The following is a 14,360-nucleotide window of genomic DNA, read 5'->3' on the forward strand; positions in this document are numbered from 1 at the left end:
TGCTAATTTCTGGGTGTAATACTCCCACCATGGCTGATTTCAAGTTACCAACTTGTGATGTCACTGAATTTGGAGTTGGTTAAGGATGAGCGGTATTTCTACCACACAAATACAATAGGTGCAAATAATATCAAGAGCATAGATAACAGTAAAATGTAGACAAATAATTAGGCAGTGATGAGTTTTGGGTACTTATTTTCTTTGCTTCTTATATAGTTCGTTTAATTGTAAGTTTATATAATTTAAATTTTAGTAATGATTATGTTTAACTACCACCCACAAAATTCCCAAAACTTGAACCAGTACAAGCTGGTTTCAGCAGACCACTGCTCAACAGCTGTAAAAATTAGGAATGAAAAGTATTGCTAAAACGATCTCATTGTAGCACAAACAGTATTCACCCAGAGATATGTGAACTAATTGGGGAGGAAAATCACCCAATTTTACCTTTCGGTTTAATAATTACTTAGCAAACTTTGGGGATTGGTTTCATGAGTATATACATATGTCAAACTGTACACTTTAAATATGTGTAGTTTATTTTATATCAGTTGTATCTCAACAAAAGTGTTAAAAGTTTTTTTTTCTTTTTTTTTGTCTAGGTGTTAAACGTTTTGTTGGGACATTAAAAAACTGGAAATAATGCATTTCCATTATTCTGATCAATTGCATACTTATGATAATTATAATGATAGAAAAATTTAATACCTAATCTTATGGTCATAGAAAGTAAAATAATGATCCAATATTCACATATATTTTTAGACAGAGGAATATGGCAGAGTTATCAATAAGCTATTCAAGCATAAAAATACATATGGTAAAATTTTGTGGTGGAACATGGAGTGGACATTTGAGTTCGAGTAGAAAAAGGAATGATGTAGAGGAAAGCCTGTTCATGTATATTTTTTTTAATAAACAAGCTTTTAATACAGTGAGTAAGTAAAATACTGTACACTGGAAGAGATCTAGAAAACTAAAGCTTCAAGTCTTTTTTTTTTAAAAAAAGTCATTATGTTTCATTGAACCGCAAAGTCTAGAGTATAGACTACACTGAGGGCCAACGTGAGGCCTTGGCATCTACATCCCAGCCCTTCACGCAGAGCAGCAGCCTACTCGGCGGATACCACACTGACCTGCTGCATGGACACAAGCAGTGTGTCCAGCCTAGGGGAGGGCTGGTGAGCTACATCTGTGTTGTCCCTTGGGTATTCTCAAACTGGAACAGGACACTTTCTCAAACTGGAGAAAACAAATAAACAAACAAAAACAATACAAAACCAAAAAAAGACCAAGAGTCCACTGGCAAGAAGGATTAAGTTGGAACGTTCCCCCCCATTCGATGGAGCCACAGCCTTCAACTTCTGGGTTTTGGTTCTTCGTAGGAGCTGTGTTGGGTTCTTGTAAGTGTACTGTTAAACACTGTCGCCGGTAGGGCCTTATAGCTTGGTCTAATGGTGGTGACATCTGTAGCCCCCTCATGTCCTGTGGTCTGTTTCACTGTGTGCTGCAAAAGAACCATTTAGCTGACGACCTCTCACCATCCCTGCTGATCTATGCCTCCTGGACATCTCACAGGCCAGTGGCTTGAAATATTCTGGAAAACTAGTATATTCATTTCCATAGGGGACAGCGTAAATCCCTTTGTTTCCCATGCCTTCTCAAAGCTTTTTGAACTCATTTCTATCTCCTATCCAAACCAGCATGAAATGCATTATGTCAGATTTATGCTTGACAGCCTGCTGGAAAAGGGCTTGGAAAGTGGTGTCATTCACAATCTGGCCACACCCCAGGGAAAGAAGTGACTTGTTTTCATTGAGTTTCGGAATCTCTCTCATAACTTCAGTGTTCCTGAGCACATTCTGATGCCCAGCTGGATGAAAGTCAGGGCCACCAGGGTTGGTGTAGGCCCCATGGACCTGTAACACAGCTCAGCTTCCGCTTCTCTGGAGCCCACTCTAGCACCTTCTGTTCATCAGTGAGGTCAAGTGATTCACGTTGTTTTCCCTGATCTGCTGTGTACAGTTCCAGGAGATTGTTGAAATGTGAGGTCAATACCAGGGCTCCACTTTCCATTGGGTGAAGTAGCTGTTTTCGAGTCTCCCATCTTTGAGTCCAAGTCATTGCATACTGCATATAAACAGTCCTTGAAACATGTGGATCAGTCATTACTAGCCTGAGGAGAGTTCCTGAATAAGCTCACGGGCAGCATGAGTAGGATCCTTGTCCTCACAGAGACATATCTGAAATTTTTGCTCTCCTCATCCTCTAGAAGATCAAAATCAGTGGCAGCATCCAGTTAGGCCTGAATTAACCCCCTTCCAGGATTTCAAGGCTGGAAACTATAGTGCATCCACAGCACTCATGCCTCTTCCAATCACCAGCATAAGTTCCCGAGGCTTCTGACTCTTTAAGCTTGGAGACAGCGTTGTGGGCTTCCCCTCCCCCCCCCCCCCGGGGCAGGAGTGGGGGGGCATCACTGAAGACTCACAAATGTTATCAGAGGCTTGGCTCCCTATAGATGCCATGGAGTTTTGTATCCGCTCCAAAAGCTGCCACCGCTCTAACTCTGTTCATGTATTTTTTAAATGGATGGTTGTAAGTATCAAATTGCTAGGGTATTAATTAACTGGATAGATTTTAAAGAGTTATGTAACCATTTATTTTTAAGTGTATAACTTTACAATGTGTCAGAAATTACAACCTTTATAACTATGTCAACTTTTGATGAAAAAGGTTAGCTGTCAACTAAAAAGTGTACCAGGAAGTACATCCGTTTTCAATAATCATTTAGAGAGTACACTAGCAAAAAAGATCGAAGACTCCTAGTTACTGGAAGCTCTTCTATAACACTTCTATAAAACCCCCTGAAATTAAAAGAATTAAATTCCCCTTCTCCAAGTTCTGAGAATCTCTCTGAAGGTGTGCAGTATGTTTGAATACAGCTAATTGCGGCCTTGTGGGGTTTTAACCTGTGCTCCTTGGATTGGGGGCAAAGGGAACATGGATGGTCACTACTTTTTGGAAGGTATATCTCTATGTAAATGTTTCTGGGGCAAGAAACTTCAGATTCTCTCTTTAGATCCACAACAAAGTCATGATCTCCAAAGAGTTAAAAACAATTTGACCAAACCCTGATGCCCTTGAAAAAGTTCTAATGCATTCTTCTTTGTCTCCCAGAAAACAAAATGCAGTAGTCAAGGTTTTGTAGAACTGAATTGAAGTCCCCAAGTCTCTGTCTGAGACTGAAGTAACAAACAAACAAACAAACAAACAAAAAACACAAGAAAAACAAAAAGCCATCCAGCAAAACAAACAAAACCCACACAGGTTTTAGGATAAGAAGTTCTTGATTAAAATCCTTGTTCCATCACCTACTTAAAGAAGAAGACAGAGATGAAGATGAAGACAAAGACGAAGACGAAGAAGAATGAATGAATGAATAAATAAATAATAAGTAAATAAATCCTTGACATTTAGAGGAAAGTTTGAGAGTTACTTTGCTCCTCAGCAAAATGGGGTTAAAAGGCTAGTTCTTGGGGGTAATTAGGAGGATGGAATAAAGTGATGGCCAGGTCCATAGTACATGCCCCATATTGGTTCCCCCACCCCTTTCTTATTTTCTACCCCTGAGATGGAGTGAGTCTGGGGGATGTTCTTCACCCACCTTCCTTTCAAGCAAAGAAGTAATTTAAGGAGTCAGCAGGCATCCACCTCACACAGCTCAAAAAAGGAGCTGGAATCCAGCCAACAAGGGTGAAGGTCCCCTCCCCCTTCCCCAGGCCTCTCAGGCAGAGCCAACTGAAGCTGGGTGCACAACTGGAGCATCCGGAGACACCAGAGCCACGCGGCTACAGCTCAAATGCCTCCTCCTCTTGGAAGCCTTCTTAAATCCCTCACTCTGTCTAGCTCTCATCTCTTTCCCCTGAGGCCTCTGGTACTCTATCTGTCCCTGTCCTTGAGCAGACATTCCTTTCTCTTAAGTCACAGAATTCAAGGGCATAGGCTTCAGGGTCAGAGAGACCTGGGCTATAATCCTGGCTGAGTAACCTGGGGCAGGACACCTGACCTCTCTGTGCCTCTGTTTCCTCATTTGTAACTTGAGTCATTACGGTTGTTCTATCATGATTATGGAGAGTATGGTGCTTAGCACAGTACCTAGCATGTAAATGCGGTTTGTTTTTATGATCACAGAGGTCTCCTCTGTGTCTGGAGTTATCCCCCTCCCCAACAACTCCTCACACAAAGCAAATAGCAGTAATTATGTCACTATTTTCAGAACAGCTGAGAGAGTGGGTGTGGGGCTCTCTCCCAGAATGGCAGCAACCCTCCACAGCCTTCCTCAACATGCAAATCCTGCTCCAGTTCCAGACAATGAGCTTCCAGAGGCCATGGAATGTCCAGCCACTGTCTTGCATAACTACAGACACTGGGAAGGACCCTCCCAGACCTTTCAACCTCAGAGACAGGCAAATCGATTGTAAGATAGGCAAACCAAGGCCCACACAATGAGTCAGCATCCGTGTAAGGCATTTCAACGAATTCTAAAAATAACTCTCACCCCCTCGGATCACTAATTCTCCTTGCTTTTTTTTCCTTTTCATTATTTTTTGTTATAACACTTTCTTACTTGTCAGCACATATTTATTCTTTTACTTATGTATCATCTGTTTCCCCACCAGATGTAGCTCCATGAAAGCAGGGACACCGACCGTCTTGTTCACAGATGTATCCCTGGTGCTTTGCTCAAGTCAGTGTGGGCTGTATAGGTCACTAGACGAATGTCATTTGGATGTTGTCCTTAGAGGCAAGCATAGAAATGCATTCCTATGGTCATTTATCCAATAAACTTTTTTTTAAATATATTTTATTGATTTTTTACAGAGAGGAAGGGAGAGAGATAGAGTTAGAAACATCGATGAGAGAGATACATTGATCAGCTGCCTCCTGCACACCTCCTACTGGGGATGTGCCCGCAACCAAGGTACATGCCCTTGACCGGAATCGAACCTGGGACCCTTCAGTCTGCAGGCCGACGCTCTATCCACTGAGCCAAACCGGTTACGGCCCAATAAACTTTTGATGAACATCTGTGTAAGAGACCTTTTGAAAAATCCCGGTGAATGAGACATCTTCCTTGCTCTTAAGCAGTTTCCTTATGCATGAAAATAGCCCCCAGTGGGCTGGCAACTTTATGCCTAACTCCTCTGTGTGAAAGCAGCTCTTGCAATTGAAAGGAACCGTGTCTCAGAACTCTTTAAGAAAAAAGTGTGTGGGTTTTTTTTGAAGGATATAGGAGGGCTAAAGACTAAAACAGAAAAGACATCAAGAGCTAAGATGACTCCAGGGGCTGGCTGACTTCTCTCCATCTTTTGAAACCTGCGTGGTCTTTATTTAAGTGTCCCTTTTTTCCTGGATGTGTGCCTCTGATTCTTTGACTGGCTCTCTCTTCTCATCTAAATTTGGGGGACAGCCAGTCTGATGGTCCTTCATTGTCTCCTAGAGTGAGAGCTTTCAGGTCAGACCAGTTCTTGGATTACTAGTTGGCCTAGAGCAGTGGTTCTCAACCTTCTGGCCCTTTAAATACAGTTCCTCATGCTGTGACCCAACCATAAAATTATTTTCGTTGCTACTTCATAACTGTAATGTTGCTACTGTTATGAATCGTAATGTAAATATCTGATATGCAGGATGGTCTTAGGCAACCCCTGTGAAAGGGTCGTTCGACCGCCAGAGGGGTCGCGACCCACAGGTTGAGAACCGCTGGCCTGGAAGGTGAACATCGTCTAGCCCAGGGGTGGGCAAACTTTTTGACTCGAGGGCCACAATGGGTTCTTAAACTGGACCGGAGGGCCGGAACAAAAGCATGGATGTAGTGTTTACTGTAGTGACTAATATAAATTCAAAGTAAACATCATTACATAAAAGGATACGGTCTTTTTTTTTTTTAGTTTTATTCATTTCAACCGGGCCGGATCCAGCCCGCGGGCCGTAGTTTGCCCACGGCTGGTCTAGCTTCTAACATTCCCTGAGCAGAAGGTACGTTTAGTTAAGTGGGAGTGTTGAACATCATCTTTCCTCTGAGCCTGTAAAGTGGGTAGTATTTCTAACAGGCTCAGAGAGGAAAAATGACAGCAAACCTTGTAACAAAGCTGACCTGCAAACCCATGATTGAGAAATACATGCTTTTGCTGTTTGCCACTGAGATTTGGGGGGGAGGGGGGGGAGTTATTTGTTATGCAGCAACAGCTGACTAAGATAAGATTCAAATCCAGTTTCTTTGTTCTCCCCATGTCCCACTGAGCTTATGGGTCTGATTCCTGTTCTCCCCACAGAAACATTTTTTTTTTAATATATTTTATTGATTTTTCACAGAGAGGAAGGGAGAGAGATAGAGAGTTAGAAACATCGATGAGAGAGAAACATTGATCAGCTGCCTCCTGCACATCTCCCACTGGGGATATGCCCGCAACCCAGGCACATGCCCTTGACCGGAATCGAACCCGGGACCCTTCAGTCCACAGGCCGACACTCTATCCACTGAGCCAAACCGGCTTCGGCCACAGAAACATTTCTGAAGTGTCCTATCCTCAAAGGAGAAGAGAGGAAGGTGCTGGAAAAGAGGTTGAAAGATTTGTCCCTGAGAACCACCTGCATACTAAGCTCTTGCTTTCCCTGCATCCCACTCTGACAGCTAGAGAAAGGCATAGATAATAACAATTCTAACCATTGACAGAGTTCTACAGAGTTCTTCAAAGAGGTTTCATCTAGCTATTATTGCATTTGCACACCCAGACAGTTCCAGAGGGTAGCCAGGGCGGGTTTTATTACAACCAGTGTATAGTATAGCTGAGGAAACTAAAGCTCAGAGGGGTGAAATGAGTTGTCTGGGTTACAACGCTTCATCTAAACTCAGACCCCTTGGTTTCCAGCCTGAGGCACTTTCCACAAACTCCGTATTGCCTCTGAGTCTTGCTAGAGACCATTGTTCATCTGAGGACTTTTATGTGGTAGCACAGGGCCACGTGATTCAGGTGCCACAGCGAGTGCAGCTAGAGTGAAGAGCAAGACACTTTGAACCTCAGCTCAGCATCACACTGTAATAATCACTCATTTTCCCTTTCCTCCCAACTTTCTTTGCTCTTTTTTTTTAAAAAATATATTTTTATTGATTTCAGAGAGGAAGGGAGAGGAAGAGAGATAGAAACATCAATGATGAGAGAGAATCATTGATCCACTGCCTTCTGCATGCCCCACACTAGGGGACAAGCCAGAAACTCAGGAATGTGCCCTGACCGGGAATTGAACCATGACCTCCTGGTTCATAGGTTGACGCCAAACCACTGAGCCACGCGAGCCCGGGCATTTCTTTGTTCTTTTGAGGTCCTTTTCCCCAGCCTCCATCCAACGTCTGGTTAAGGTGGAGAGAGTGTATTTTCCAGATGCCACAGAACTCAGAATGTGCTCTTTGAAGACGGCAAGTGCTGTTGGTACAACAGAAAGGTAACAGGGCAGGAAGGTAAAGGACCTCGGTTGAAGCCTGGCTAGCCATTTGATTTATGACACATCTTGGCTTTCTATTTTCTCCTCCTATAAATGAGGATTAGCATGTGATGACACAGGACTGTGACAAACGCTCTGTCTCCTTTGCCTGCCACATTCTTTCCCTGGCTAACTTCACTCATCTTTCAAGTTTACCTCCTCACAGAGACCTTTCCCTGAGGTCAAATTGTGTTCCTGCCCAAGTTCCTTTTTTTAAAAAAATCCTCACTTGAGGATATTTTTCCCATTGATTTTTAGAGAGAATGGAAGGGAAGAGGAGGAGGAGGAGGAAGAGGAGGGGGAGGAGGAGGAGGAGGAGGAGGAGGAGGAGGAGGAGGAGGAGGAGGAGGAGGAGGAGGAGGGGAAAGAGACACATTGATTGGTTGCTTCCACCATAACCAGGGATCAAGCCTGCAACCAAGGTACATGCCCTTGATTGGAATCAAACCCAGGACCCTTCAGTCTGCAGGCTGGTGTTCTATCCACTGAGCCTGACCAGCTAGGCCCACATTCTTTTATATTACTTCCTGCATAACACTCACTGCCATTTATATTTATACAATTATTTGTTTTCTTGCTTTACTGTGTGTCTCCTCTGCTAGATCAGAAGCTGCCTGAGGGAAGGGGCTGTGTCTGTTTTCTATATTGACACTAGCCTAGTGCCCACTACCTAGTAAGCACTCAACAAATACTTGTTGTGCCCTGGCCGGTGTGGTTCAGTTGGTTGAGCATCTTCCTGTGCACTGAGAGGTCACTGGTTCCATTACAGGTTAGGGCACATGCCCAGGTTTCGGGTCCAATCCCCAGTAGGCGTGCATGCTGGAGGCAACCCATCAATGTTTCTCTCTCTCTCTCCCTTCCTCTCTCTTAAAACATATTTTTAAAAATATTTGTTGGATGAGTGAATGAAGCTGTCCCCCTCTTTCTACCCCTCCCACCTACTCCCACCCCTACTCCCCTTTCTCACCTCCCAGGGGGTGTGGTAAGGTGATAATGAACTGTAAGCTGGAAATTCTTGGGCGAGGGTTGGTGGCTGGAACCTCCACTCCTTCCTTTGTTCACTAAATTCAGGTGACACTGGCCTCCTTGCTATCTCTCCAATATGCCAATCTCACTCCTGCTTCGGAAGAACTTCGTTCCCTCTATCTGGAATGCTCTTCCCAGATAATCAGTTGGCTCCATCCTTCACTTCAATCAGATCTCTACTTAAAATGGGAAGTCTTTCCTGATTGCCATTTCTGAACTAATTCCTTATCATTTTTGTTCTCTATTCCTTCCCCATTTTCTGTCATAGCACTACTTGATGTTGTTGAATATTATCATTTGGTTGACTTGTTTATTGTCCGTCTCCTCCATGATAACATAAAGTTTTCATGAAGTCAGAGTTTTTATCTTTCTTCACTTTATTTGTGCATATCTGTATCACCCAGACCAGTTCCTGATAAATGCCAATGAATATCAAGTGAATGATTGAATGAAAAAATGATAATGAAAAGAAGGTGAAGAACACAGCTTTTCTTCTTAAAATGCCCTGAATCCTTCAAGGTCAGAGGAAGGAATAATTTCTAGTTAGGGTCAAGACCAACTACACCCGGCTGTCAACTAAGTGAGCTTCAGTTTCCTCATCAAAAAAGTGGGAATATTGTATCCACAACTCACAGGCTTGTTTTAGAAATTATATAAAGGTCAAATGAGCAAATATAAATGTCTGGCACACAGTAGGTGCTCAGCAAATACTCCTTCTCAAACATGGAGCCACACACAGCCCTTCAAAAAAGCCTAGGTAACAAAGGATTCTCAATCTGGGGGAGAAAATAGGCAGCTGATGAAGTCTCTCTCTCCAATTTCACTTCTACGAGAGGAACTCGCGGCCCAGAGCCCAGGATGGTCACTGATGCAGAGGACAAGGAGCCAAACGCTGGCCTCCCACATAGGTTCCAAAAAGTGTGAGTGTGGGGTTATATAACCTGTCCCTGGGGCACCCATCTCCACTGACGTGTTTTCACCAAACATTCTTTGAAAGGGATCATGTGAGCTGGGCTGTAAGGTAGCCTAGGGAAGGGAAAAGGAAGAAGGTAGGGAGCTGGAGACCCTTGGGCGTGGGGTGGGATTAACGAGAGGGTACCACATTTACTGAGCTTCTACTACGTGCCAGGCACTGGGCTCATTCTGATAGCTACCTAGATCCTTGCCATAAATCTGAGAGATCAGGTATTGCCACTCCCACATTCCAAGAGAAGAAAAATAACAATAATTAATATCACTAACACTTACATAATGTTGACTGTGCATCAGGTAGTGAGATAAGCACACATTTGACACTCTAGGCAGCCCATGACATGGGTACTATTCTGATTCTCATTTTATAGAGGAGGAAACTGAGACTCAGAGAGATGAAGTGACTCCCCCAAGGTCACCCAGCAAGACAGTAGTAGAGCCAGGATTCAAATACAAGCAGGGTTCCAAAGTCCTTAGACCTGTATGAGGACACTTCCCAGGGGGTTTGTGGGGGTGGATCTGGAATGTGACCCCAGCAGCAGTTGTCCTCACTTGCCCATAGCGGGGGCCCAGTGTGGGAGTGACATAAGTGGCGTCACCAAGTGATCAGAGGCTCTCCCCCGGGACAGTTTGTCCCAGCTTGTGGCTGTTTGTCATTCTGCCTCTGACCTCAAGTTTAAAATTTCATTCATAAGTTTGGAATCGCAAAATTGGCTGCAAGAGAAGGGCCCTTAGAGATCAGCTATTCTAGTCCAACCCCCTCATATTACAGATGGAAAAAAACCCTGAGGTCCAAAGAGAGGCACACACATAGCAAGGTCACAGAGCAATTTTCTGCTAGGAGGAGGAGTTGGTTTGAAGTCAATTACAGATAATCTTGTTGTGTAATTACCAAATATAGCTGTACCTCTGAATCACTGGGGAGCTCTTTAGATTTACAGATTTCTGCACTCTGCTTCTGAAGATTCAGACTTTGGCTTGCAACAGGGCCTGGGAATCTGCTATATGATATGTTCCTGAGGTGATTCAGATGGAACAGGGCCATGGACTGCCTTTGCAAGTTGAGTCCAATCCCCTCTTTCATTTTACAGTTTGGTGTTCTAGGAACCAGCACAGGACTTGCCTAAGGTCACATGACAAGTCAGTGTAGTCCTAGCTCAGGCTTTGTGGTCTGAACCCAAAGCTCATTCTTCTTCTCCAGCTGCCTGTGGTCAAATCCTTAAAATGGACCAAGGAGGCTGGCCAAGGGAGTGACTGCGGCTTCCCCAGTGCTTGGTTTCCTTGTTGCACCTTAATAAAAACACAGGAGGGTGCCCATTTCTAGGGCTAGGAATGGTGAGAATTCAAGAGCTGGCATCCTTCACTGGAAAAGGAAACTGCAGTGGGCTGTCCTGCTGGCCCTTGGGGGTTTCCCAGAAACAAAATTCCAGGCTCTAAGGACACCAGCACCAGCTATCCAGCCTGCCTCAACTTCGGACATTTTCCATTTCGGAGAATGGGCAGGGAGAGCCTTCCCTCTGTGGGAGGAGAGGCGGTGGACAGGGTCCAGCTGTGACGTCAGGCGACACACCTCAGGAAGAGCCACACGTTCCAGCACCTGGCAGGAAGACGAAGCTGCTTTCAGGAACTAAGTTAAACCTCTCAAGCACTTCTGCTGCGCCTCTCCTCCCACCACCCTTCCTCCCTTACCCAGAGCTACCTGAGCTGAGGGCTTCACTGTTCCTTTTCCACTTCCCATTACTCCACCACTCGTGTCAGCATGTCAGTTAGCTTTCTTTCTCTTTTCTTTTCTTTTCTCCTTTCCTTTCCTTTCCTTTCCTTTCCTTTCCTTTCCTTTCCTTTCCTTTCCTTTCCTTTCCTTCCTTTCTCCTCTCTCTCTCTCTCTCTCTCTCTCTCTCTCTCTCTCTCTCTCTCTCTCTCTCTCTCTCACTTCTGGAAACGTATCTTGGTGTTTGGAGTCAGATGTCATGGGTTTGAATCCTAACTTGGCTTCCTATGTGCTTCTGACCTAGGTAGAGTCACCCCCTTCTCTGAGCCTCAGTTTTTACTTTTATAAAAAAGGATAATATCTATCTTTTTGGATTGTGAGGCTGAAACAAGATCATGTAGGTATTTAAAAATATGTTTTCTCAGAAACACTAGATCCTGTAATTAGGGACCCGAGGATTTGAATATATGCAGGGTGTGCAAAAGTGGGTTTACAGTTGTGGGTTTACACTAAATATAGTTTATTCTTTATTATTCTTTATTGTTTTATTTATTACTTATTAGCCTACTTTTGCCACACCCCCGAATCTCCTCCCCCCCTCCCCCCAGTGAAACAGTTTTGAGGCATAAAAGCACATGTGTTTCTATCACATAGGAGGGGGTGGCATTAGGATCCTGGTTTCTAAGATAAAATTCTGTCTATCTTAGACACAGCTTTTATCACAGCTTCTTGGGAAATGAATTAGAAAAGGAGCAAGACATAGCCTGGAAAGCAGACCATTACTGTTGCTAGGAAGCCATAAAGGATGGGAACATCTTATTCAAATTAGTGTACATTTAATAGAGCCCAAGGATGAAGAGCATGGTGTAGGCAGTGATGCTGGCATCTCTTTCCACAGCGAAGACTCACCCCTAAAGGGAGGCAGCCGGACGGACTTGGCAATTTTGACTGTAGCAAATATTGGGGCTCCTCTGTTCTCTCTCTGGATTTCCAGTTCAGTCACCCCTCTCCCTGAAGAGGAAAGGCAGGGTCTAGGTCATTTGTTTAATGAAGCTGGCCAGGTTTATGTCCCGTTCTGACAAGCTTGCACGCCCATGGGTGCTCAGGGTGCTGTGGACCTTGTTGTACACATTAAACCACTCCGGATGGTGGTCCCGTTTCTCAGCCTGCAGGGCCACTCTTGTTATGAAGCCAAAGCCCCGTTGGAGGTTTTGAAATGGAACTGCTTGAAGATAACATCTCGGCTTTCCGCCCTCAGGTTTGGCAGCAGCCTGTCCCTCTCCTCAGCACTAAGCCTGTGTGCTGTGCCAGCCCACGGGGTGAGCAGCAGGTGGCGATAGCGAGGGCCCACCCCTGTATTTTCATTGAGCCGAACTGAGGCACCTAAGAGGCTGGTTGAGCTGGAAAGTCCCTCAGAAATCTTCGGGCCTTCATAACTTCCAAACTGGAGGCTAAGTGAACTGTTTAGAGTATTTCCACATGATAAGGGAAATCACATACTTTCTCTTGATAAAGTCTCAAGTTTCTTTACTTTTGTCTGGAATTGTATCACCCAAGGTGATAATACGGTTATCGCATGCTGTTCAGAAGCTCTGGTTGGTAGTTACATGGGTCTTTGGTACTTTGCTTAAATGGGAAAATAGTTAGCAGAGGGTAGATGCAATGCTGGAAAACATTAATGTCTAAACCCCCCATTCCATAAACAGGGAAGCGCAGGTTAGAGAAGGAAGTGGCCTGCTAGTCATGCAGCTCCTACCGCTGGTTGGGAAACTCACGGTGCCTTCCTGGAACCAGTTACGTCCCTTCATTTCAGGGGGGGCGGGGGGGGGGGCTATTATCAATGAAGTGTGTGTGTGTGGGGGGGGGGGTTGTTCTGCCGGTGAAGGAATAAAGTGACTCATCAGTTTGCTGTTGCCCTTTCTCTGTTCTTGACTCATTCAGCAAATATTTACTGACTGTCCACACTATTTGGGCTCAGAAGAGAAGCCTAAGAGGAAACAGTCATGGCGGCAAGCAGTCAGGATCTGCTCCCAGGACCTTCAGGGCTTCTGAACCTGTTGTTTTTTGTAATTTTCAAAATATAAATATAAATAATATAAATATAAATTATATGTATATATAAATATAAATTATATATATATATATAAATTATATATATGGATAAAACACCCACTACTCTGTCTGAGAGCAGGGACTCTCTGTAGTATGAGTCCCAACCTTACCGGCACCAAATAGGTATAAAATCCATGCTGTGGTGTTGCCAACACCTGGATTCGAATCCCGAGGGCCACCAACTCATGTCTTGGACGCAGACAGCATGTTGCTTTCCTTCACTGACCCTCAGGTCAATCACCTGCGGAACGCGAACCATGGCAAAATCGTCGGTGGAAGCATAGATTCATTACAAACATCCCAGACTTTAAGGGAAAGAAAATCCTGGAAATCTTTGCTAAAGAGAGTCAACATTTCCTCTCCCTGGACTACCCCGCTTCCTTCTCCCCTAGTTGCTCTCTTTTTCTTCAAAATTCCCCTCTAGAGGGCACGCGAGCTCTACGATCCTCCAGCCTCACTTCCGACCGCCGTCGCGCCTCACTTGACGCACGCGCACACCCCCGCCGCGCCGCGCCGCCGAGCCGGCACCCACCGCGCCTGCGCAGCCGCGGTCCCGCCCCTCCGCCGCTGTCCCCGGAAACGCTTCCTTCCTACGCAGCCGCCGCAGCCGCTCGGGTCGCAGGAGCTTTGCCTCTCTAGGCTGGTAGGGCCTCTCCTCCATGGTTCGGTCTGTCAAGACTGTTCCGGGGGTCGGCCGGTGAGGCAGGCTGGGCCGCGCTCGGACCTTTGGATCCTCGAGTCGGTCACCGGTGAGTGAACCCCGGGGGAGCCGGAGTACGGGCGGGGCCCGGGCAGCCGGACGGGCAGGGTTTCCCCTCACTCTGGGAATGGGTCTGTCCGTCCCTCCCCCCCTCCACTCCCGAAATGGGCTCGCCTCCTCCGTCCCGGCCCCTCCTCCCGGGCTGGGTGGTGTTGCCATGGTGACGGCCGGCTGGCTGAGGCTCGGCATGTGTCCTGGCAGGTGCCGGGGCGCCCTGGAACCCATGGCGGGGCCGCTTTG

General features: G+C 45.5%; 2 pseudogenes; both read right to left on the bottom strand.

Moving 5' to 3' along the window:
• Positions 1 to 925: 925 nt before the first annotated feature.
• Positions 926 to 2,477, bottom strand: LOC118663236 (annotated as a pseudogene).
• A 9,020-nt stretch (positions 2,478 to 11,497) lies between these two features.
• Positions 11,498 to 14,021, bottom strand: LOC118663237 (annotated as a pseudogene).
• Between the last annotated feature and the right edge of the window lie 339 nt (positions 14,022 to 14,360).

This window comes from Myotis myotis, unplaced genomic scaffold (genome assembly GCF_014108235.1).
Source record: "Myotis myotis isolate mMyoMyo1 unplaced genomic scaffold, mMyoMyo1.p scaffold_m19_p_9, whole genome shotgun sequence".
NCBI lineage: Eukaryota > Metazoa > Chordata > Mammalia > Chiroptera > Vespertilionidae > Myotis > Myotis myotis.